The sequence below is a fragment of the Gymnoscopelus microlampas genome (assembly GCF_963454915.1).
Source record: "Gymnoscopelus microlampas genome assembly, chromosome: 21".
Lineage (NCBI taxonomy): Eukaryota > Metazoa > Chordata > Actinopteri > Myctophiformes > Myctophidae > Gymnoscopelus > Gymnoscopelus microlampas.
In genome coordinates this window covers 26,376,329-26,401,713 of record NC_139958.1, presented here as the reverse complement: position 1 = coordinate 26,401,713, position 25,385 = coordinate 26,376,329, and the positions used below count along the sequence as shown (strand labels likewise).

The following is a 25,385-nucleotide window of genomic DNA, read 5'->3' as shown; positions in this document are numbered from 1 at the left end:
TGAGACGCTCCGCTCTGAGACGCTCTGCTCCGCTCCGCTCTGAGACGCTCCGCTCTGAGACGCTCCGCTCTGCTCTGAGACGCTCTGCTCCGCTCCGCTCTGAGACGCTCTGCTCTGAGACGCTCTGCTCTGAGACGCTCTGCTCTGAGACGCTCCGCTCTGAGACGCTCTGCTCCGCTCCGCTCTGAGACGCTCTGCTCCGCTCCGCTCTGAGACGCTCTGAGACGCTCTGAGATGCTCCGCTCTGCTCTGAGACGTTCTGCTCCGCTCCGCTCTGAGACGCTCCGCTCTGCTCTGAGACGCTCTGCTCCGCTCCGCTCTGAGACGCTCTGCTCCGCTCCGCTCTGAGATGCTCCGCTCTGCTCTGAGACGCTCTGCTCCGCTCCGCTCTGAGACGCTCTGCTCCGCTCCGCTCTGAGACGCTCCGCTCTGAGACGCTCTGCTCCACTCTGCTCTGCTCCGCTCTGAGACGCTCCGCTCCGCTCTGCTCTGAGACGCTCTGCTCCGCTCCGCTCTGAGATGCTCCGCTCTGTTCCGCTCCGCTCTGAGACGCTCCGCTCTGCTCTGAGACGCTCTGTTCCGTTCCGCTCTGAGACGCTCTGCTCCGCTCCGCTCCGCTCCGCTCCGCTCCGCTCTGAGATGCTCCGCTCTGCTCTGAGACGCTCTGCTCCGCTCCGCTCTGAGACGCTCCGCTCTGAGACGCTCTGCTCCGCTCCGCTCTGAGACGCTCCGCTCTGAGACGCTCTGCTCCGCTACGCTCTGAGACGCTCTGCTCTGAGATGCTCTGAGACGCTCTGCTCCGCTCCGCTCTGAGACGCTCTGCTCTGAGACTGCTCTGCTCTGAAACGCTCTGCTCTGAGACTGCTCTGCTCAGAGACGCTCTGGTCTGAGACTGCTCCGCTCTGAGACTGCTCTGCTCTGAGCATGCTCTGCTCTGAGACGCTCTGCTCTGAGATGCTCTGCTCTGAGACGCTCTGCTCTGACACGCTCTTTTCTGAGACGCTCTTCTCTGAGACACTCTGCTCTGAGACTGCTCTGCTCTGAGACTGAGACGCTCTGAGACTGCTTTGCTCTGAGACGCTCTGCTCTGAGACGCTCTGTTCTGAGACTGCTCTGCTCTGAGACGCTCTGCTCTGAGACGCTCTGCTTCGCTACGCTCGGAGACGCTCTGCTCTGAGACGCTCTGCTCCGCTCCGCTCTGAGACGCTCTGCTCCGCTCCGCTCTGCTCCGCTCCGCTCTGAGACGCTCCGCTCTGAGACGCTCTGCTCCGCTCCGCTCTGAGACGCTCCGCTCTGCTCTGAGACGCTCTGCTCCGCTCCGCTCTGCTCTGAGACGCTCTGCTCCGCTCCGCTCCGCTCTGAGATGCTCCGCTCTGCTCCGCTCCGCTCTGAGATGATCCGCTCTGAGACGCTCTGCTCCGCTCCGCTCTGAGACGCTCTGCTCCGCTCCGCTCTGAGACGCTCCGCTCTGAGACGCTCTGCTCTGCTCCGCTCCGCTCTGAGATGCTCCGCTCTGCTCTGAGACGCTCTGCTCCGCTCCGCTCTGAGACGCTCCACTCTGCTCTGAGACGCTCTGCTCCGCTCCGCTCTGAGACGCTCCGCTCCGCTCTGAGACGCTCTGCTCTGAGACGCTCTGCTCTGAGACGTTCTGCTCCGCTCCGCTCTGAGACGCTCTGCTCCGCTCCGCTCTGAGACGCTCTGCTCCGCTCTGCTCCGCTCCGCTCTGAAATGCTCCGCTCTGCTCTGAGACGCTCTGCTCCGCTCCGCTCTGAGACGCTCCGCTCCGCTCTGAGACGCTCTGCTCCGCTCCGCTCTGCTCCGCTCCGCTCTGAGATGCTCCGCTCTGCTCTGAGACGCTCCGCTCTGAGACGCTCTGCTCCGCTCCGCTCTGAGACGCTCCGCTCTGAGACGCTCCGCTCTGCTCTGAGACGCTCTGCTCCGCTCCGCTCTGAGACGCTCTGCTCTGAGACGCTCTGCTCTGAGACGCTCTGCTCTGAGACGCTCCGCTCTGAGACGCTCTGCTCCGCTCCGCTCTGAGACGCTCTGCTCCGCTCTGAGATGCTCCGCTCTGCTCTGAGACGTTCTGCTCCGCTCCGCTCTGAGACGCTCCGCTCTGCTCTGAGACGCTCTGCTCCGCTCCGCTCTGAGACGCTCTGCTCCGCTCCGCTCTGAGATGCTCCGCTCTGCTCTGAGACGCTCTGCTCCGCTCTGCTCTGAGACGCTCTGCTCCGCTCCGCTCTGAGACGCTCTGCTCCGCTCCGCTCTGAGATGCTCCACTCTGAGACGCTCTGCTCCACTCTGCTCTGCTCCGCTCCGCTCTGAGACGCTCCGCTCCGCTCTGCTCTGAGACGCTCTGCTCCGCTCCGCTCTGAGATGCTCCGCTCTGTTCCGCTCTGAGACGCTCCGCTCTGCTCTGAGACGCTCTGCTCCGCTCCGCTCTGAGACGCTCTGCTCCGCTCCGCTCCGCTCCGCTCCGCTCTGAGATGCTCCGCTCTGCTCTGAGACGCTCTGCTCCGCTCCGCTCTGAGACGCTCCGCTCTGAGACGCTCTGCTCCGCTCCGCTCTGAGACGCTCCGCTCTGAGACGCTCTGTTCTGAGACGCTCTGCTCCGCTCCGCTCTGAGACGCTCTGCTCTGAGACGCTCTGCTCTGAGACGCTCTGAGACGCTCTGCTCCGCTCCGCTCTGAGACGCTCCGCTCTGAGACGCTCTGCTCCGCTCCGCTCTGCTCCGCTCCGCTCTGAGACGCTCTGCTCTGAGACGCTCTGCTCCGCTCCGCTCTGAGACGCTCTGCTCTGAGACGCTCTGAGACGCTATGCTCCGCTCCGCTCTGAGATGCTCCGCTCTGCTCTGAGACGCTCTGCTCCGCTCCGCTCTGAGACGCTCCGCTCTGAGACGCTCTGCTCCGCTCCGCTCTGAGACGCTCTGCTCCGCTCCGCTCTGAGATGCTCCGCTCTGCTCTGAGACGCTCTGCTCCGCTCCGCTCTGAGACGCTCTGCTCCGCTCCGCTCTGAGACGCTCTGCTCCGCTCTGAGACGCTCTGCTCTGAGACGCTCTGCTCCGCTCCGCTCTGAGACGCTCTGCTCTGAGACTGCTCTGCTCTGAAACGCTCTGCTCTGAGACTGCTCTGCTCAGAGACGCTCTGGTCTGAGACTGCTCCGCTCTGAGACTGCTCTGCTCTGAGACTGCTCTGCTCTGAGACGCTCTGCTCTGAGACGCTCTGCTCTGAGACGCTCTGCTCTGAGACGCTCTGCTCTGACACGCTCTTTTCTGAGACGCTCTTCTCTGAGACACTCTGCTCTGAGACTGCTCTGCTCTGAGACTGAGACGCTCTGAGACTGCTCTGCTCTGAGACGCTCTGCTCTGAGACGCTCTGTTCTGAGACTGCTCTGCTCTGAGACGCTCTGCTCTGAGACGCTCCACTCTGCTCTGAGACTGCTCTGCTCTGAGACGCTCTGCTCTGAGACGCTCTGCTCTGAGACTGCTCCGCTCTGAGACGCTCCGCTCTGCTCTGAGACTGCTCTGCTCTGAAACGCTCTGCTCTGAGACTGCTCCACTCTGAGACGCTCCGCTCTGCTCTGAGACTGCTCTGATCTGAGACGCTCTGCTCTGAGACGCTCTGCTCTGAGACTGCTCCGCTCTGAGACGCTCCGCTCTGCTCTGAGACTGCTCTGCTCTGAGACGCTCTGCTCTGAGACTGCTCTGCTCTGAGACTGCTCCGCTCTGAGACGCTCTGCTCTGAGACGCTCTGCTCTGAGACTGCTCCGCTCTGAGACGCTCCGCTCTGCTCTGAGACTGCTCTGCTCTGAGACTGCTCCGCTCTGAGACGCTCTGCTCTGAGACGCTCTGCTCTGAGACTGCTCCGCTCTGAGACGCTCCGCTCTGCTCTGAGACTGCTCTGCTCTGAGACGCTCTGCTCTGAGACTGCTCTGCTCTGAGACTGCTCCGCTCTGAGACGCTCCGCTCTGAGACGCTCCGCTCTGAGACGCTCCGCTCTGAGACGCTCTGCTCTGAGACTGCTCTGCTCTGAGACGCTCTGCTCTGAGACGCTCTGTTCTGAGACTGCTCTGCTCTGAGACACTCTGCTCTGAGACTGCTCTGCTCTGAGACGCTCTGCTCTGAGACGCTCTGCTCTGAGACTGCTCCGCTCTGAGACGCTCCGCTCTGCTCTGAGACTGCTCTGCTCTGAAACGCTCTGCTCTGAGACTGCTCTGCTCAGAGACGCTCTGGTCTGAGACCGCTCCGCTCTGAGACTGCTCTGCTCTGAAACTGCTCTGCTCTGAGACGCTCTGCTCTGAGACACTCTAATCTGAGACGCTCTGCTCTGACACGCTCTTTTCTGAGACGCTCTTCTCTGAGACGCTCTGCTCTGAGACTGCTCTGCTCTGAGACTGAGACGCTCTGAGACTGCTCTGCTCTGAGACGCTCTGCTCTGAGACGCTCCGCTCTGCTCTGAGACGCTCCGCTCTGCTTTGAGACTGCTCTGCTCTGAGACACTCTTCTCTGAGACGTTCTGCTCTGAGACTGCTCCGCTCTGAGACGCTCCGCTCTGCTCTGAGACTGCTCTGCTCTGAGACGCTCTGCTCTGAGACTGCTCTGCTCTGAGACTGCTCCGCTCTGACACGCTCCGCTCTGAGACGCTCCGCTCTGAGACGCTCCGCTCTGAGACGCTCCGCTCTGAGACTGCTCTGCTCTGAGACGCTCTGCTCTGAGACGCTCTGCTCTGAGACTGCTCTGCTCTGAGACGCTCTTCTCTGAGACGCTCTGCTCTGAGACGCTCTGCTCTGAGACGCTCTGCTTTGAGACTGCTCCGCTCTGAGACGTTCCGCTCTGAGACTGCTCCGCTCTGAGACTGCTCTGCTCTGAAACTGCTCTGCTCTGAGACGCTCTGCTCTGAGACGCTCTAATCTGAGACGCTCTGCTCTGACACGCTCTTTTCTGAGACGCTCTTCTCTGAGACGCTCTGCTCTGAGACTGCTCTGCTCTGAGACTGAGACGCTCTGAGACTGCTCTGCTCTGAGACACTCTGCTCTGAGACGCTCCGCTCTGCTCTGAGACGCTCCGCTCTGCTCTGAGACTGCTCTGCTCTGAGACACTCTTCTCTGAGACGTTCTGCTCTGAGACTGCTCCGCTCTGAGACGCTCCGCTCTGCTCTGAGACTGCTCTGCTCTGAGACGCTCTGCTCTGAGACTGCTCTGCTCTGAGACTGCTCCGCTCTGACACGCTCCGCTCTGAGACGCTCCGCTCTGAGACGCTCCGCTCTGAGACGCTCCGCTCTGAGACTGCTCTGCTCTGAGACGCTCTGCTCTGAGACGCTCTGCTCTGAGACGCTCTGCTCTGAAACGCTCTTCTCTGAGACGCTCTGCTCTGAGACGCTCTGCTCTGAGACGCTCTGCTTTGAGACTGCTCCGCTCTGAGACGTTCCGCTCTGAGACTGCTCTGCTCTGAGACTGCTCTGCTCTGAGACGCTCTGCTCTGAGACTGCTCCGCTCTGAGACGCTCTGCTCTGAGACGCTCCGCTCTGCTCTGAGACTGCTCTGCTCTGAAACGCTCTGCTCTGAGACTGCTCTGCTCAGAGACGCTCTGGTCTGAGACTGCTCCGCTCCTAGACTGCTCTGCTCTGAGCATGCTCTGCTCTGAGACGCTCTGCTCTGAGATGCTCTGCTCTGAGACGCTCTGCTCTGACACGCTCTTTTCTGAGACGCTCTTCTCTGAGACACTCTGCTCTGAGACTGCGCTCTGCTCCGCTCTGCTCCGCTCCGCTCTGAGATGATCCGCTCTGAGACGCTCTGCTCCGCTCCGCTCTGAGACGCTCTGCTCCGCTCCGCTCTGAGACGCTCCGCTCTGAGACGCTCTGCTCTGCCCCGCTCCGCTCTGAGACGCTCTGCTCCGCTCCGCTCTGAGATGCTCCGCTCTGCTCTGAGACGCTCTGCTCCGCTCCGCTCTGAGACGCTCCACTCTGCTCTGAGACGCTCTGCTCCGCTCCGCTCTGAGACGCTCCGCTCCGCTCTGAGACGCTCTGCTCTGAGACGCTCTGCTCTGAGACGTTCTGCTCCGCTCCGCTCTGAGACGCTCTGCTCCGCTCCGCTCTGAGACGCTCTGCTCCGCTCTGCTCCGCTCTGCTCCGCTCCGCTCTGAAATGCTCCGCTCTGCTCTGAGACGCTCTGCTCCGCTCCGCTCTGAGACGCTCCGCTCCGCTCTGAGACGCTCTGCTCCGCTCCGCTCCGCTCTGCTCCGCTCCGCTCTGAGATGCTCCGCTCTGCTCTGAGACGCTCTGCTCCGCTCCGCTCTGAGACGCTCCGCTCTGAGACGCTCTGCTCCGCTCCGCTCTGAGACGCTCCGCTCTGAGACGCTCCGCTCTGCTCTGAGACGCTCTGCTCCGCTCCGCTCTGAGACGCTCTGCTCTGAGACGCTCTGCTCTGAGACGCTCTGCTCTGAGACGCTCCGCTCTGAGACGCTCTGCTCCGCTCCGCTCTGAGACGCTCTGCTCCGCTCTGAGATGCTCCGCTCTGCTCTGAGACGTTCTGCTCCGCTCCGCTCTGAGACGCTCCGCTCTGCTCTGAGACGCTCTGCTCCGCTCCGCTCTGAGACGCTCTGCTCCGCTCCGCTCTGAGATGCTCCGCTCTGCTCTGAGACGCTCTGCTCCGCTCTGCTCTGAGACGCTCCGCTCTGAGACGCTCTGCTCCGCTCCGCTCTGAGATGCTCCACTCTGAGACGCTCTGCTCCACTCTGCTCTGCTCCGCTCCGCTCTGAGACGCTCCGCTCCGCTCTGCTCTGAGACGCTCTGCTCCGCTCCGCTCTGAGATGCTCCGCTCTGTTCCGCTCTGAGACGCTCCGCTCTGCTCTGAGACGCTCTGCTCCGCTCCGCTCTGAGACGCTCTGCTCCGCTCCGCTCCGCTCCGCTCTGAGATGCTCCGCTCTGCTCTGAGACGCTCTGCTCCGCTCCGCTCTGAGACGCTCCGCTCTGAGACGCTCTGCTCCGCTCCGCTCTGAGACGCTCTGTTCTGAGACGCTCTGCTCCGCTCCGCTCTGAGACGCTCTGCTCTGAGACGCTCTGCTCTGAGACGCTCTGAGACACTCTGCTCCGCTCCGCTCTGAGACGCTCCGCTCTGAGACGCTCTGCTCCGCTCCGCTCTGCTCCGCTCCGCTCTGAGACGCTCTGCTCTGAGACGCTCTGCTCCGCTCCGCTCTGAGACGCTCTGCTCTGAGACGCTCTGAGACGCTATGCTCCGCTCCGCTCTGAGATGCTCCGCTCTGCTCTGAGACGCTCTGCTCCGCTCCGCTCTGAGACGCTCCGCTCTGAGACGCTCTGCTCCGCTCCGCTCTGAGACGCTCTGCTCCGCTCCGCTCTGAGATGCTCCGCTCTGCTCTGAGACGCTCTGCTCCGCTCCGCTCTGAGACGCTCTGCTCCGCTCCGCTCTGAGACGCTCTGCTCCGCTCTGAGACGCTCTGCTCTGAGACGCTCTGCTCCGCTCCGCTCTGAGACGCTCTGCTCTGAGACTGCTCTGCTCTGAAACGCTCTGCTCTGAGACTGCTCTGCTCAGAGACGCTCTGGTCTGAGACTGCTCCGCTCTGAGACTGCTCTGCTCTGAGACTGCTCTGCTCTGAGACGCTCTGCTCTGAGACGCTCTGCTCTGAGACGCTCTGCTCTGAGACGCTCTGCTCTGACACGCTCTTTTCTGAGACGCTCTTCTCTGAGACACTCTGCTCTGAGACTGCTCTGCTCTGAGACTGAGACGCTCTGAGACTGCTCTGCTCTGAGACGCTCTGCTCTGAGACGCTCTGTTCTGAGACTGCTCTGCTCTGAGACGCTCTGCTCTGAGACGCTCCACTCTGCTCTGAGACTGCTCTGCTCTGAGACGCTCTGCTCTGAGACGCTCTGCTCTGAGACTGCTCCGCTCTGAGACGCTCCGCTCTGCTCTGAGACTGCTCTGCTCTGAAACGCTCTGCTCTGAGACTGCTCCACTCTGAGACGCTCCGCTCTGCTCTGAGACTGCTCTGATCTGAGACGCTCTGCTCTGAGACGCTCTGCTCTGAGACGCTCTGCTCTGAGACTGCTCCGCTCTGAGACGCTCCGCTCTGCTCTGAGACTGCTCTGCTCTGAGACGCTCTGCTCTGAGACTGCTCTGCTCTGAGACTGCTCCGCTCTGAGACGCTCTGCTCTGAGACGCTCTGCTCTGAGACTGCTCCGCTCTGAGACGCTCCGCTCTGCTCTGAGACTGCTCTGCTCTGAGACTGCTCCGCTCTGAGACGCTCTGCTCTGAGACGCTCTGCTCTGAGACTGCTCCGCTCTGAGACGCTCCGCTCTGCTCTGAGACTGCTCTGCTCTGAGACGCTCTGCTCTGAGACTGCTCTGCTCTGAGACTGCTCCGCTCTGAGACGCTCCGCTCTGAGACGCTCCGCTCTGAGACGCTCCGCTCTGAGACGCTCTGCTCTGAGACTGCTCTGCTCTGAGACGCTCTGCTCTGAGACGCTCTGTTCTGAGACTGCTCTGCTCTGAGACGCTCTGCTCTGAAACGCTCCACTCTGCTCTGAGACTGCTCTGCTCTGAGACGCTCTGCTCTGAGACGCTCTGCTCTGAGACTGCTCCGCTCTGAGACGCTCCGCTCTGCTCTGAGACTGCTCTGCTCTGAAACCCTCTGCTCTGAGACTGCTCTGCTCAGAGACGCTCTGGTCTGAGACCGCTCCGCTCTGAGACTGCTCTGCTCTGAAACTGCTCTGCTCTGAGACGCTCTGCTCTGAGACGCTCTAATCTGAGACGCTCTGCTCTGACACGCTCTTTTCTGAGACGCTCTTCTCTGAGACGCTCTGCTCTGAGACTGCTCTGCTCTGAGACTGAGACGCTCTGAGACTGCTCTGCTCTGAGACGCTCTGCTCTGAGACGCTCCGCTCTGCTCTGAGACGCTCCGCTCTGCTTTGAGACTGCTCTGCTCTGAGACACTCTTCTCTGAGACGTTCTGCTCTGAGACTGCTCCGCTCTGAGACGCTCCGCTCTGCTCTGAGACTGCTCTGCTCTGAGACGCTCTGCTCTGAGACTGCTCTGCTCTGAGACTGCTCCGCTCTGACACGCTCCGCTCTGAGACGCTCCGCTCTGAGACGCTCCGCTCTGAGACGCTCCGCTCTGAGACTGCTCTGCTCTGAGACGCTCTGCTCTGAGACGCTCTGCTCTGAGACTGCTCTGCTCTGAGACGCTCTTCTCTGAGACGCTCTGCTCTGAGACGCTCTGCTCTGAGACGCTCTGCTTTGAGACTGCTCCGCTCTGAGACGTTCCGCTCTGAGACTGCTCCGCTCTGAGACTGCTCTGCTCTGAAACTGCTCTGCTCTGAGACGCTCTGCTCTGAGACGCTCTAATCTGAGACGCTCTGCTCTGACACGCTCTTTTCTGAGACGCTCTTCTCTGAGACGCTCTGCTCTGAGACTGCTCTGCTCTGAGACTGAGACGCTCTGAGACTGCTCTGCTCTGAGACACTCTGCTCTGAGACGCTCCGCTCTGCTCTGAGACGCTCCGCTCTGCTCTGAGACTGCTCTGCTCTGAGACACTCTTCTCTGAGACGTTCTGCTCTGAGACTGCTCCGCTCTGAGACGCTCCGCTCTGCTCTGAGACTGCTCTGCTCTGAGACGCTCTGCTCTGAGACTGCTCTGCTCTGAGACTGCTCCGCTCTGACACGCTCCGCTCTGAGACGCTCCGCTCTGAGACGCTCCGCTCTGAGACGCTCCGCTCTGAGACTGCTCTGCTCTGAGACGCTCTGCTCTGAGACGCTCTGCTCTGAGACGCTCTGCTCTGAAACGCTCTTCTCTGAGACGCTCTGCTCTGAGACGCTCTGCTCTGAGACGCTCTGCTTTGAGACTGCTCCGCTCTGAGACGTTCCGCTCTGAGACTGCTCTGCTCTGAGACTGCTCTGCTCTGAGACGCTCTGCTCTGAGACTGCTCCGCTCTGAGACGCTCTGCTCTGAGACGCTCCGCTCTGCTCTGAGACTGCTCTGCTCTGAGACGCTCTGCTCTGAGACTGCTCCGCTCTGAGACGCTCCGCTCTGCTCTGAGACTGCTCTGCTCTGAGACGCTCTGCTCTGAGACGCTCTGCTCTGAGACTGCTCCGCTCTGAGACGCTCCGCTCTGCTCTGAGACTGCTCTGCTCTGAGACGCTCTGCTCTGAGACTGCTCTGCTCTGAGACTGCTCCGCTATGAGACGCTCTGCTCTGAGACGCTCTGCTCTGAGACTGCTCCGCTCTGAGACGCTCCGCTCTGCTCTGAGACTGCTCTGCTCTGAGACGCTCTGCTCTGAGACTGCTCTGCTCTGAGACTCTCCGCTCTGAGACGCTCTGAGACGCTCCGCTCTGAGACGCTCCGCTCTGAGACGCTCCGCTCTGAGACGCTCTGCTCTGAGACTGCTCTGCTCTGAGACGCTCTGCTCTGAGACGCTCTGTTCTGAGACTGCTTTGCTCTGAGACGCTCTGCTCTGAGACGCTCCACTCTGCTCTGAGACTGCTCTGCTGAGACGCTCTGCTCTGAGACGCTCTGCTCTGAGACTGCTCCGCTCTGAGACGCTCTGCTCTGAGACTGCTCCGCTCTGAGACGCTCTGCTCTGAGACGCTCTAATCTGAGACTGCTCTGCTCTGAGACGCTCTGCTCTGAGACTGCTCTGCTCTGAGACGCTCTGCTCTGAGACGCTCTGCTCTGAGACGCTCTGCTCTGAGACGCTCCGCTCTGAGACTGCTCTGCTCTGAAACTGCTCTGCTCTGAGACACTCTGCTCTGAGACGCTCTAATCTGAGACGCTCTGCTCTGACACGCTCTTTTCTGAGACGCTCTTCTCTGAGACGCTCTGCTCTGAGACTGCTCTGCTCTGAGACTGAGACGCTCTGAGACTGCTCTGCTCTGAGACGCTCTGCTCTGAGACGCTCCGCTCTGCTCTGAGACGCTCCGCTCTGCTTTGAGACTGCTCTGCTCTGAGACACTCTTCTCTGAGACGTTCTGCTCTGAGACTGCTCCGCTCTGAGACGCTCCGCTCTGCTCTGAGACTGCTCTGCTCTGAGACGCTCTGCTCTGAGACTGCTCTGCTCTGAGACTGCTCCGCTCTGACACGCTCCGCTCTGAGACGCTCCGCTCTGAGACGCTCCGCTCTGAGACTGCTCTGCTCTGAGACGCTCTTCTCTGAGACGCTCTGCTCTGAGACGCTCTGCTCTGAGACGCTCTGCTTTGAGACTGCTCCGCTCTGTGACGTTCCGCTCTGAGACTGCTCTGCTCTGAGACTGCTCTGCTCTGAGACGCTCTGCTCTGAGACTGCTCCGCTCTGAGACGCTCTGCTCTGAGACGCTCCGCTCTGCTCTGAGACTGCTCTGCTCTGAGACGCTCTGCTCTGAGACTGCTCCGCTCTGAGACGCTCCGCTCTGCTCTGAGACTGCTCTGCTCTGAGACGCTCTGCTCTGAGACGCTCTGCTCTGAGACTGCTCCGCTCTGAGACGCTCCGCTCTGCTCTGAGACTGCTCTGCTCTGAGACGCTCTGCTCTGAGACTGCTCTGCTCTGAGACTGCTCCGCTATGAGACGCTCTGCTCTGAGACTGCTCTGCTCTGAGACGCTCTGCTCTGAGACTGCTCTGCTCTGAGACGCTCCGCTCTGAGACGCTCTGAGACGCTCCGCTCTGAGACGCTCCGCTCTGAGACGCTCCGCTCTGAGACGCTCTGCTCTGAGACTGCTCTGCTCTGAGACGCTCTGCTCTGAGACGCTCTGTTCTGAGACTGCTCTGCTCTGAGACGCTCTGCTCTGAGACGCTCCACTCTGCTCTGAGACTGCTCTGCTGAGACGCTCTGCTCTGAGACGCTCTGCTCTGAGACTGCTCCGCTCTGAGACGCTCTGCTCTGAGACTGCTCCGCTCTGAGACGCTCTGCTCTGAGACGCTCTAATCTGAGACTGCTCTGCTCTGAGACGCTCTGCTCTGAGACTGCTCTGCTCTGAGACTTTCTGCTCTGAGACGCTCTGCTCTGAGACGCTCTGCTCTGAGACTGCTCCGCTCTGAGACGCTCTGCTTTGAGACTGCTCTGCTCTGAGACGCTCTGCTCTGAGACTGCTCTGCTCTGAGACGCTCTGCTCTGAGACTGCTCTGCTCTGAGACGCTCTGCTCTGAGACTGTTCTGCTCTGAGACTGCTCTGCTCTGAGACGCTCTGCTCTGAGACGCTCTGCTCTGAGACGCTCTTCTCTGAGACGCTCTGCTCTGAGACGCTCTGCTCTGAGACGCTCTGTTCTGAGACTGCTCCGCTCTGAGACGCTCTGCTCTGAGACGCTCTGCTCTGAGACGCTCTTCTCTGAGACGCTCTTCTCTGAGACGCTCTGCTCTGAGACGCTCTGCTCTGAGATTGCTCTGCTCTGAGACGCTCTGCTCTGAGACGCTCTGCTCTGAGACGCTCCGCTCTGCTCTGAGACTGCTCTGATCTGAGACGCTCTGCTCTGAGACTGCTCGCTCCGCTCTGAGACGCTCCGCTCTGAGACTGCTCTGCTCTGAGACGCTCTGCTCTGAGACGCTCTGATCTGAGACTGAGACGCTCTGCTCTGAGACGCTCTGCGCTGAGACTGCTCTGCTCTGAGACGCTCTGCTTTGAGACGCTCTGCTCTGAGACTGCTCTGCTCTGAGACGCTCTGCTCTGAGACTGCTCTGCTCTGAGACTGCTCTGCTCTGAGACGCGAGACTGCTCTGCTCTGAGACGCTCTGCTCTGAGACGCTCTGCTCTGAGACGCTCCGCTCTGCTCTGAGACGCTCCGCTCTGCTCTGAGACTGCTCTGCTCTGAGACACTCTGCTCTGAGACGATCTGCTCTGAGACTGCTCCGCTCTGAGATGCTCCACTCTGCTCTGAGACGCCTCTGCTCTGAGACGCTCTGCTCTGAGACTGCTCTGCTCTGAGACGCTCCGCTCTGAGACTGCTCTGCTCTGAGACGCTCTGCTCTGAGACGCTCTTCTCTGAGACGCTCTGCTCTGAGACGCTCTGCTCTGAGACGCTCTGCTCTGAGACTGCTCCGCTCTGAGACGCTCCGCTCTGAGACTGCTCCGCTCTGAGACTGCTCCTCTCTGAGACGCTCTGCTCTGAGACTGCTCTGCTCTGAGACAAGCTCACAATGCCTCTCATAGCGACGCATTGTGAGCTTGTAGATCGGCTATTTTCTAATGGCCTAAATCTATAGGGCCACAGTGTTTAGTCTATGTTTTTAAATAATAATCTAATTCTAGAAAATAACTATTTTTAAAATAATTGTAGTGGAGTAAAAGTACAATATTTGCCTCTGAGATGTAGTGTAGTTGAAGTAAAAATACTTAAAACTATAAATACTCCAGAAAAGTAAAAAAAATACATAAATATTGTACTTAAGTACAGTTTTTGTATAGTTTGTATAGTGTATAGACACATTAATAGTATGCAGTAATAGCTAGATACATAGAGGTTTTTATTAAAAGCAAAAATATGCCAAAAACAGAATTGTGAATTATAAAGGACAAGTGGGTCCAGGTATACATAATGGAATACATTAATGGAACTTTAATAATCAATGTACTAGCATCAAATCAAAAGACAGATATTGATAATAAAATAAAGGCTGCACAGCTCTTGATGTCATGATGCAATACACATTTTTATTAAAACAAAGAAACATATATTTCGACAGGACAGTCTTCCTCTGTGTCTGAGGAAAGTTTGGCTATATTTTAAAACAAGTAAGCATTGCATTGTGGATATCAGCTGCGCATACTCCTTTTATATCTACAGTGGTCAGACCCTCCTCAAAATGTGTATGTGCTCCTTCTACCGTTTGCTTGATCATCCAAGAATACACCTTTAGTGAAAATAAATTCAGTCTGTTGTGACCATCTTTAACTGTACCAAGGTTAATCTGAAAAGTTCTCCAGATTTTTTTCGAAATAACATATTCAAAGCATTTAATGTCGTACAAAAACGTTATTTCCAAATACAAATATTGGAGACAAAATATAAAGCACAGTATGTTATGTTGCACATGTTCTTTGGGGAGTAATACTTAGCTGTTACAATACCATATATGTACAAAACACTGGTAATGGTAAATGCTAAACTGAACCTTGCGGTTTGTAGTTCACTCTACCCGCCACTCTACCACCTCTCTACTGGCGGCCCCAGTGTATGATTCTCCTGTCTCAAATGACATTTCTTTTTGTAGTCAAGGATCGACTGTACAACTTTTCCTGATTGATTGATTGATTGATGTACTTTATTTAGTAAGACATGAGAACAACAGTACATGGAAGTACAAGTTCACAATACAAGGTCTACTAAACTGGAAGACTCATAAAAGCACTGAGCTTGTTTCAAATGAGTTCCCCACGCACACAAATCATGATGACATATAAGAGACAGACAGATATACACAACTACTATAGAATGTCATACAATCAGTTTACAGGTTACTGGTATGAAGAGTGAGAAATATGTACAAAAGAAGAAGGAGAGGGGGCGGGGGGTAGGGGGGTAGGTTAGGACTTAGACGGGCCATTTTCCAATTGCAGCCTCCTGAAGGTGTATCTTTAGGGCAGTTTTGAAAGAGAGTAGGGTTTTACACTCCTTTACTCCTTTTGGTAGGGCGTTCCACATTTTTGATGAATAGCATGAGAACGAGTTACTTCCCTTTGTTGAGCCAGAAAAGGGTTGGACAAGGTTTGTGGAGCTGCCTCTGGTATTGTGACCATGGACATCATTAACATTTTGGAAGTATTTTGACAAATACAGGGGGATCCCAATGTTGTGGTATATCTTGAAGACCAGGCCCATAGCAGGTTGCTGTACTCTGTCCTCAACCCTAAGCCATCCAATCCTATCAAAATGATCAGGGGTTAGATGGGTTTTGTAATTGAGGCCAAGAAGTAGCCTTACAAGTTTGTTTTGGGATGTTTGGAGCCTTGTTTTTAAGGCCTTGGAGGTGTTGTGATACCACGAAGTGCATGCATAATCGTAATGACCTTGTATGAGGGCCACTGCAAGAGTCTTCAGAGTATTCTTACTGACTAGACGATCAATCCTCCCCAAATAGCGTGTTTTTTGTGGACCGTTTTGATCGTTTTTTCAGCATTTTTGTCACCAGAGAGGTCAGCCTCCAAGATAGAGCCCAGATAGGTAATTTCGTTTTTTTCTTTTGATGATATCATCACCCGCTTTGATCGTGAAACTCTCTGCCTTTCTAAGGTTAGGAGTGGACCCAAAGAGGATGCATTCCGTTTTACCCAGGTGTAATGAAAGCTTGTTGTCGGAGAGCCAGATGCAGATCTTGTTGAGTTCGGAGCTGAGAGTTTTCTCAACCTGCAGCCTGTCCCTGTCCGAGACTAGCAGGGCCGAGTCATCTGCGAACAGGAACAGGTTGCAGTCGCAGGCTGAAGACATGTCATTCACATATATCAGGAACAGTAAGGGTCCTAGTATACTTCCTTGAGGAACACCACAAGTCACTGGGTTCACTGACGTGTCATCAAAACCTATTGCTTTGAGCTTATTGATCATAATTGGGTGATTAACGGTGTCAAAGGTGTCGACAAAGGTGTCCTGCATCCAGTTTGTGCAGAGGATTGGCACTTTGATTTTTGAAACTCGCTATTAATCTCGCTCGAAATTCTACTGGGGGTTCTATTTTGCTGGGTGCACACAGCCCAGAGCCCTGACGTCACAACATGTGGACCGACGCCCACTGCACTCTGGTTGGTTGGGGAAATCCCACTTCCTTATAGAGCGTCGCAGTTCCCGCCCACTTCCAGTTGCCGGAAGTAAATACTCAATGCATTTTTCCCATTGACTTTTCCGAAAATATTTATATAAATTAATTTAAGCCTAGAATCAAGCTATCCAGGATCCTGGTGAATCATGACCATAAAACGTTTGATTCTGTGAAAAAACTTTTTTGAAAACGGCAAAACAAAGGGTATTTATTAAACATAGTATATCATATCATTAAATATAAAATGTAAAAAATCACAGAAAAAAATGTTTTATGGTCATGATTCACCAGAATCCTGGATGGCTTGATTCTAGGCTTAAATTCATTGATATTTTATATTTTTGGAAAAGTCAATGGGAAAAATGCATTGAGTATTTACTTCCGGCACCCGGATTCTGCGCAACTGCGATGCTCTATACCTAGTTATATTATACCTCTATGCTCTATACCCAAAGATTGTTAATATAGAAGATACGCATTCTCCATTGGATCCACTAGAGGCGAAGTGGTACACAAATCCTACAAATGGTCTCCTAAGTAGGCGTGGTTTTCTTCTCCCCCGACCATCCCACCACCGTCCCCCTCCCCCTCCCCTCTCCCTGGCTGGCAACGTCATGTGGATGAGCAATGTTTTGGTTGTGCGTCGCATGTTATCGGTAAGGTATAGCGTTTCTAAGTGCTGTACGGTGTACATGTCGGTATTTTTAGATGAAGCATAATATTGATAGTGTCAGCCAACAGTCATTTTGTTGCATGACTTAATTAGATTAGGTTAAGATAAACGTGTGTAGGCTATAGTAAACAAAAACAAAGCGAACAGTGGTGTTTGAGTGTGATGACAAAAGGGCATACTGTAAATATCTAATTTTAACAAAAGGGTTTGCCTGAAGTTGCGCTGGCCTTCAAATTGGAAACAAGTGGACAGGGAAAAAAAGAGATGGTCCAATTCTATGCATACCCATGTACTGTATACCCATGTACTGTATACCCATGCATACCCATGTAATAACATGTTGTGGTTAAAACGAAACCTTTTCTACATATTTGGAAGGCCCAATTTGCAAAGACAATAACAAAGACTTAAACAAGTTTCAAGAGGATTTATTTGCCCCATGTGTGTCCCCAAAACTGATGAGCTGCCAAACGTTACATACAATATCAGTGGTGGGAAAAGTACTCAAATATTTTACTTAAGTAAAATAACCAATACTGCAATGTAGAAATACTCTGTTATAAGTAAACGTTCGGAATTCAAAATGTACTTAAAAGTACAAAAGTATTGGTATGAAAATGTACTTCAAAAAGTATCAAAAGTAAAAGTACTTGTTACGCAGAATATGCCATTTCACAAGTTTGGAAATCAAAATCCATACAAATCATTTGGAAATAGCAGATCTGCAAGCTCAGCTATAACATAGAATCGCTGTTGTCAGGTGTAACAGCTAATAGGGATCCTAAATAAACTCTAACTCATAGTGATGGTACTGAAATAAAATAAAGAAATCAATATACAAACACAACTTAAATCGTTCATTTGTCTGAACCAGTGAAACATTTAAGTTTCCTCTTAGCTCGTGTTCCCTCTTCCTTCAGGGAAACGTTAATTTGGTGCAACTCTGCTCCTATCTTGCACATAATAAATTTCTCTGCAACTTTTTCTTGCAGAGCAAAGGCATGCTCTGGGTGTGCATGTGTGAGGCCGCAGAAAACATCAGAGTCGCTTAGTTCTTGCCTCAGAGCGCTGAAGAGACCGCTCTCCTTCCAGTGAAATTTAAACGCTTCGGTTACCCTGGACTCCATTTTCAAAATTGTTTCCTTGAACAGTTGGGATGGTTCTATCAAGTTTGAATCATGTGTGTATCTTTTCCTCTTCAGAAAAGAATTGGAGTCACCAGAGGTTGCACAGTAGTTGTGGTCACTGTCATCGAAATGAACAAGCAGCTCCTCACGTTTGCAGCAGGACAAGAGAAGTGGGTCTTGCTGCACCTGTCTGACCAGCCATCCAGAAATGTACGTTAGCACTTCATTTTTGATGCAGTCTGAGGCTACAGTCTCAACAGTCACCGCTGTCAGGTCTTCACACTCTGGAACATACTGTAACATAAGCACAAGTTGAAACAACTTGATGAATTTATTTTAAATTGTCTGAATGGACAGAAAATAGAGTTAGGTGATTTGTTTTTAAATGCATTAATTTCTTTACTTGACCAGGAAAGAACAATTGAGTGTACGAAGCACATTTTCCAAGGAAGACATGCACATTTGGCAAATATAACAATTATGTTCACAAAATGCATCACCATATTTGGAGTCTTCCATAAACAAATCTGTATGTTATGCACCCAGGTGAAAACAGTGCAGTGCAACAAAATACATGTTGCTGTTGCCAATTAGGAATTTTCAGTATGTCCAGTAAATGCAATTGTAATTTGTCAATTGTATTTACACTAGGAAGCTGTATATTCTGCCAAAATTCTAACTTATAAGGTGAGCATTTATCTTCAACACTCACGTCGCAGGCAGCATACACAATTGATTTTTGTTGATACACACCTTTGAAGTAGATGCTGTTGGGGGGTTGGAGACATCAGACTGGTCAGTCCATGGTGGATTGATCTGTTCAGCACTGAACAAAGGGACGTCATTATCCATGAGACAGTTGCTTCCCATGCTGTTTGTCAGACAAGCAACAGAGGCACTTTTGAGTGCTGCAGCAAACTCAGTGCTTGTGGGATTATACCGATGTCCACCCTTGCCACGGATCACAGAGAACAAATTCTGGGGGTGGGGGAGACATTTGATTTTGATTTGATTTGATTTATTTGCACAACATTTTTGTATACATTTACAGGACATGTTAGTTATTTCCGAGGGAAACATTACGTGATAGTTGTTGTGCCGGTGAGGTAAGAAACCCTGGGGGGCTTATGTAAGAACCTCACCGTTTACATTACATATAATGAGAGTTATTTAATATTAAAAACAAAGACAGAAAAAAGAAAAGAAAGAAAAAAAAAAGAAAATATAAAAGTATATACCTATGATAAAGGGTATAGTACATTGATAAAAATAAAAATAAAAGTACAAGACTGAGCAGAAGAGACAGAACAAAAACAAAACAACAAAAAGCATTGAACAAAGCAAAACAATTATGCTATTACATATTCATGTGAATAAGGATTAAATTATTTGGAAACTGGTCTAGTTTTCCATTTGGGTATTTAACTTACTTATTAGGCTTCTTTTATAGGTAGGTAGGGAGGATGTGGTAGCCACCAAACTGAAATGGGCGTTCCATAATGAAACTCCTTTGTACTTGATGGCGAACTGCCCCCTATTGGTGGTACATAGTGGGACATGCAGTTGGTTTGCTTGCCTAGTGGGATATGGGTGAAAGCTGGAATTTGGCTGGAAATACAATTTAAAATGATTTGGGAGGTGGGTGTATTGGTATTTCGTTTTATATACAAATAGACATGTTTGGAGTACATTTATATTAAAGATTGTTAGTATACTGAGTGTTGAAAAAAGGGGTGAGGAAGGCTCCCGTGGGCTAGAATTTGTGGCTAATCTGACAAACCTTTTTTGTAGTATAAATAATTTATGGAGACAAGAAGGATAGGTACTAGCCCATACAATATTACAGTAGGTTAGGTAAGGATATACTAGGCTGTAGTAAAGGGTTTTTAGACAGGCTCTGTTTATGAATGGGCTGATTTTTCTAATAATCCCCACTGATTTTGAGACCTTTTTTGTTACCTGGTCGATGTGTTCTTTCCAGCAGTATTTTTCGTCTATCATTATTCCCAAAAAAGGGGTGGAGGGTACTCTGCTAATTTCGATACCGTCAATACTCAGCTTCGCTTCCTCCGGGTTGAATTTCTTCCTACCAGGAAATATTATAAATTTAGTTTTTTTTATGTTTAATGACAGTTTATTAAGTTGGAACCATTTGGAGAGTATTTGCAGACCTTGATTCGCTTCGTTGATAAGTGTATTGAAATTTTTGTGGGAAAGGATGACGCTTGTGTCGTCTGCAAATAAGATTGAAAATAAGGTATTTGATGCTGCAGGTAGATCATTTATGTAAATTAAAAATAGCAGTGGGCCAAGAATTGAACCTTGCGCCACTCCACATGATAGTCTTGCTCTAGGTGATTCCGTATTTTTCACTGCGACATATTGTTGTCTATTTGTAATATAGTTTTCAAGCCAGTTGTAAGCAGTACCACGAAACCCATATCTGAACATTTTAGCAAGCAATATGTTATAATTGACAGTATCAAAAGCTTTCGAAAGGTCCAGGAAAAGTCCCAGTGCATATTCTTTGTTATCCAGTGCATCTGTAATTTTTTCAGTGAGGTCAAGTAGGGCCATGTACGCTGAGTGTTTTTTACGAAAACCATATTGATGATTATAAAGTATATTATTTGAGTTTATATGCTGGAGTATTCTTTTGTAAACAAGCTTTTCTAGAATTTTTGAAAAAGATGGTAATATTGATATAGGGCGATAATTTGTAAAGTATTTTGGATCCTCTGATTTGTAAATAGGGATGACTTTAGCTATCTTTAGGTCATTTGGTACCACTCCAGTTGACAGTGAGATTTTACATATGAAAGTTAGTGGATTTATGATAGTTGATTTTACCTCTTTAATGAGTGAAGTTCTAATTTCGTCATGACCAGCTGCTGTTGTTTTTAGCTTGTCTATGATGTCAAGTATCTCCTGTGGGGCAGGGCATTCAAAATTATTAAATACAGGGTAACAACCATCAATATAGTCCAGGGGACTTCCATCTGTACTTACTATTTTTTTACTGAGAGAGGGACCAACATTTATAAAGAAATTATTAAATTTTTGAGCTATTTCGTGGGGGTCTGTGATGGTTTTCCCACCATCAAGGAACTGATGTGGGAACTTGGATCTAGCTTTCCTTCGGTTGAGTAACTGGTTGATGATTGTCCATGTTTCTTTAATGTTACTGGAGGATGCCTTGAATTTATCACTGAAATGCTTTTTTTTTACTGCTCGGACATGAAATGGCTTAGAGTAAAATATTAATTACCATGTTTATTCATAATGTTATTCTTACTTATGTTCTTACCTCGAGGCAGTCCTGATTTAGCTTGGCTGTGCACAGGAATTTCATGTCTCCATGTTCATTCACCAGCTGTTGCACAATTTGGAGGACACTTCGGATGCTCAAAATTAAACCTCGCTGGCAAGGGGGAGTGAATCCAGGCCTGTATAGTAAGATTACAGAGAACTCAGTGATCTATTGGATGAATGATTATGATGATTGCATACTGTCAATCAATCACTGTACAAATCTAGATGTGTCCAATACTCTGAGGACTATTTCATGGAAATATACTGCATACTTCCACTTACTCAGAACATGCAATTGATAAATCTTATGAGAAAGATTGAGAAAAATGACATTTGTCCATTGCCTTTTTCTGATCACACCACATGCATTGTGTTCTAACCAACCTGAAGGTCCAAGATGAGATCCATTGAAGGCTGTCCGTGAGGACCTTCATCTGCTCATCATCACCTCTTTGTCGGAGGGGTCGGCACCAAGGGTTGGAATGAGAGAGGCTTCTGAAAAGTTTGTGTTTGCTGATTAATAAAGATATCAAATTTCACCTTTATTGACTAATATTGATAAAACAAACAATACAAATTTGTGATGATCAGTAGCCATTTCCAATAGAGTCAGAATTAGTACCTTGAATTCAGTATGTCAAATAACCTGTTCATGTCCTCAAAGAAGTCTGCTGTCTCGTGTGCCTCATTTGGTAGCCTTTTTAAATCAATCATGGTCTTCATCCCTATATGATTGTTTGATTATTACATTACATCTTGTAATACAGGTGAATGTGTTCCAAACTCAAACTCATCTGTACCCAGATGCATCATAAATTGTTTGTCGATTCCCCACCTGCAGCCACAGTGTGACTGAAAACTTGAGTCGCAAGTCGAACACGCATGTTGGTGAAAGGTGGCAATTCAATGTGTTTCTTGGACAACTTTGGAGCCAGGCGGACACAGTTCTGCTTGTCCTGAGCATAAAAGTCTTCCAAGTGTTTCCACTTGATTTGTTTTGTGCCCATCTGTAACACAAGATGGAAGTTGATGTGATACATGTGGTTCTTAGCGATTGTCTTTACTATACTTCAATGTCATTACAGTGCCAGGAATGTTTGTGACATCACCATGGTAATTCAAATGTACTCAATTTATGTCCAACATGTATTCCCACTAATACCACAGTAGGTGATAAACAGGTCTGGGAATTAGCTGAATCATGTATTGTATTTGATAATGAAACTAACCTGCAGACCATGTTTTTTAAGGTTGTTGCGTATTGACTTCACAAGATGAGGCACATCGAATATAAGTGGAATTCTTTTCCCCTCCACCAATATACAGTGTGCCACATCTGTTGCATCTGCTGAATCCAGGCTGGCTCCCAGCAACTTCAGTGTCTTCATGTTTGTTGAAGATTGGTCACAGACCACTGAAATGACCTGTTGTGAGACACACGGTGTACATGTTAACATAATCTCTGTAACATTTATGTGGAGTATGTACATAATATGTAAGTATCTACATAATATGTGAAAGACTTACTGTGAAACCAATTGCTGTTAGGCGCCTTACAGCCTCTGGCAATATTGCTGCCAACTCTTCTCCAGAGAGAGCGGTTTTGCCAAAGAAGTAACCTATGGCCTGCAGTGAGTAGATGAAGTGTACTGTATATTAATTTGTCCTGAACACACAATCATTCCATAAAGTCTCAGCATACTGTCTCTCCAATAAAATTAGCCCTTTCAGTGAAATGAACTGTATATTGTATGTGTAGTGGTCACTTTCTCTAAGCAGTATAGAATTAACATCGACTCACCTGCTTCCACCTCGAGGCCACTCCTCGAGCCATCAGTACCATGGCTTGGTTAGCCACCTCTCCTTTCGCTGTGAGACCATTTACACAATCTAGTGCCCTATTATAGTCGACATGCTGTTTTATTGCCATCTCATCAAAAACAAGGGAAACAGCAAGCTCACTTGGCTTTACAATTTTCCCTAGCTTTTCCATGTGGATGAGGACAGCATCGAGGAAACCTGGCTATAAAACGAAGGAGCAGTAGCATGTTAGTGTAATGGAATGACAAAAACATCTGGAAGGTCAATGCAGGAAGGACACATTTTCATAGATTTGTTATGGCTGAACAAAAGCACAGCAATACTGGATATGTTATTATGAACTGCAACACACATAATTTTGTCATGATATTTTTGCCATTCTTCAACTACTTACATGGAAATGGCTGAAATGTCTATTTATGAAGCATCTCAGGGTTGTTGGGCATGGAAGGACAAAGTGCTTCCTCAGTGTCCTGTAGGCTTTGGGGCTGTGATGTAGAATCTTCACACCCAGCTGTTACAGATGTTGGGAATGCCTTTCCTCTCTGGTTTCGGCCACGGGTTTTCAGTTGATGGTCTATGAACTCAGCAGTCACTGGAGGAAGAGCTTTCAGGGCATCAGAGACCTTCTTTTTGGCTTTAGCCTTTTCAGCTGAAAGCCTTGAGAGAAAAAAAAGGTTTTCTTTTTAAAGACAGGAGGAAAGTTAAGATAAAAAGTAAAGATAAAAACACACAAAGCACATGCATCAGCTCTACTGTAAAGGAATGCCTACTGTGCTTTAAGGCTTTTGACTTTGGCTTGCAGTCTCTTTTTGCTGGCCTTTTCACGATTAAGCTGTGCTCTCATCCTCCTTTTCTGCTGTATGTCTGCGTTGACTTGTTCTTCAAGGACAAGTCTTCGCTCCGTTTCCAGTGAGAGTTCTGGCCGTTGCTATTGTTAAAGGAGCATTTCACCCCTGGAAGAAATTTTAGTCACTCAAACATACCTCTATATGTAGTGGGAACAAGTATAAACATTACACGCACACGTCTACCAGCAGCTGATGGTGGAGGATCGGCACAATGTAATGTTGGGATGGCATCGTCTGTGAGACGTTTTCTCACTTTCTGCAAAATAATATTCACATGAGGACCTCTCGTCTTCACACTAAATATTCTTCATTGCACTATTCCATTCCCCCCAGAATGATTGTAGGATATAGTGAATATATAGTGAATGTACCATTTGGACAATCATATCCTTTTCAAAGTGGTCCTCACAGACTCCATAGCCTCCTTTTCGCAGGGCATCTGGAGAGAGGATGGACAGGTCTGGTCTCCTGATGTTAACATTTTGGAAGTATTTTGACAAATACAGGGCGATCCCAATGTTGTGGTATATCTTGAAGACCAGGCCCATAGCAGGTTGCTGTACTCTGTCCTCAACCCTAAGCCATTCAATCCTATCAAAATGATCAGGGGTTAGATGGGTTTTGTAATTGAGGCCAAGAAGTAGCCTTACAAGTTTGTTTTGGGATGTTTGGAGCCTTGTTTTTAAGGCCTTGGAGGTGTTGTGATACCACGAAGTGCATGCATAATCGTAATGACCTTGTATGAGGGCCACTGCAAGAGTCTTCAGAGTATTCTTACTGACTAGACGATCAATCCTCCCCAAATAGCGTGTTTTTTTGTGGACCGTTTTGATCGTTTTTTCAGCATTTTTGTCACCAGAGAGGTCAGCCTCCAAGATAGAGCCCAGATAGGTAATTTCGTTTTTTTCTTTTGATGATATCATCACCCGCTTTGATCGTGAAACTCTCTGCCTTTCTAAGGTTAGGAGTGGACCCAAAGAGGATGCATTCCGTTTTACCCAGGTGTAATGAAAGCTTGTTGTCGGAGAGCCAGATGCAGATCTTGTTGAGTTCGGAGCTGAGAGTTTTCTCAACCTGCAGCCTGTCCCTGTCCGAGACTAGCAGGGCCGAGTCATCTGCGAACAGGAACAGGTTGCAGTCGCAGGCTGAAGACATGTCATTCACATATATCAGGAACAGTAAGGGTCCTAGTATACTTCCTTGAGGAACACCACAAGTCACTGGGTTCACTGACGTGTCATCAAAACCTATTGCTTTGAGCTTATTGATCATAATTGGGTGATTAACGGTGTCAAAGGTGTCGACAAAGGTGTCCTGCATCCAGTTTGTGCAGAGGATTGGCACTTTGATTTTTGAAACTCGCTATTAATCTCGCTCGAAATTCTACTGGGGGTTCTATTTTGCTGGGTGCACACAGCCCAGAGCCCTGACGTCACAACATGTGGACCGACGCCCACTGCACTCTGGTTGGTTGGGGAAATCCCACTTCCTTATAGAGCGTCGCAGTTCCCGCCCACTTCCAGTTGCCGGAAGTAAATACTCAATGCATTTTTCCCATTGACTTTTCCGAAAATATTTATATAAATTAATTTAAGCCTAGAATCAAGCTATCCAGGATCCTGGTGAATCATGACCATAAAACGTTTGATTCTGTGAAAAAACTTTTTTGAAAACGGCAAAACAAAGGGTATTTATTAAACATAGTATATCATATCATTAAATATAAAATGTAAAAAATCACAGAAAAAAATGTTTTATGGTCATGATTCACCAGAATCCTGGATGGCTTGATTCTAGGCTTAAATTCATTGATATTTTATATTTTTGGAAAAGTCAATGGGAAAAATGCATTGAGTATTTACTTCCGGCACCCGGATTCT

At 50.5% G+C, this 25,385-nt stretch overlaps 1 long non-coding RNA gene across 1 annotated transcript; it reads right to left on the bottom strand.

The window, feature by feature from the left end:
* Window positions 1–21,234: 21,234 nt before the first annotated feature.
* Window positions 21,235–21,784, bottom strand: LOC311037548. Its single transcript, XR_014599979.1, has 3 exons — window positions 21,669–21,784; window positions 21,456–21,558; window positions 21,235–21,328 (listed from the first exon to the last, which is right to left on the bottom strand). It is a non-coding gene; the product is annotated as an uncharacterized lncRNA (long non-coding RNA).
* Window positions 21,785–25,385: the final 3,601 nt, after the last annotated feature.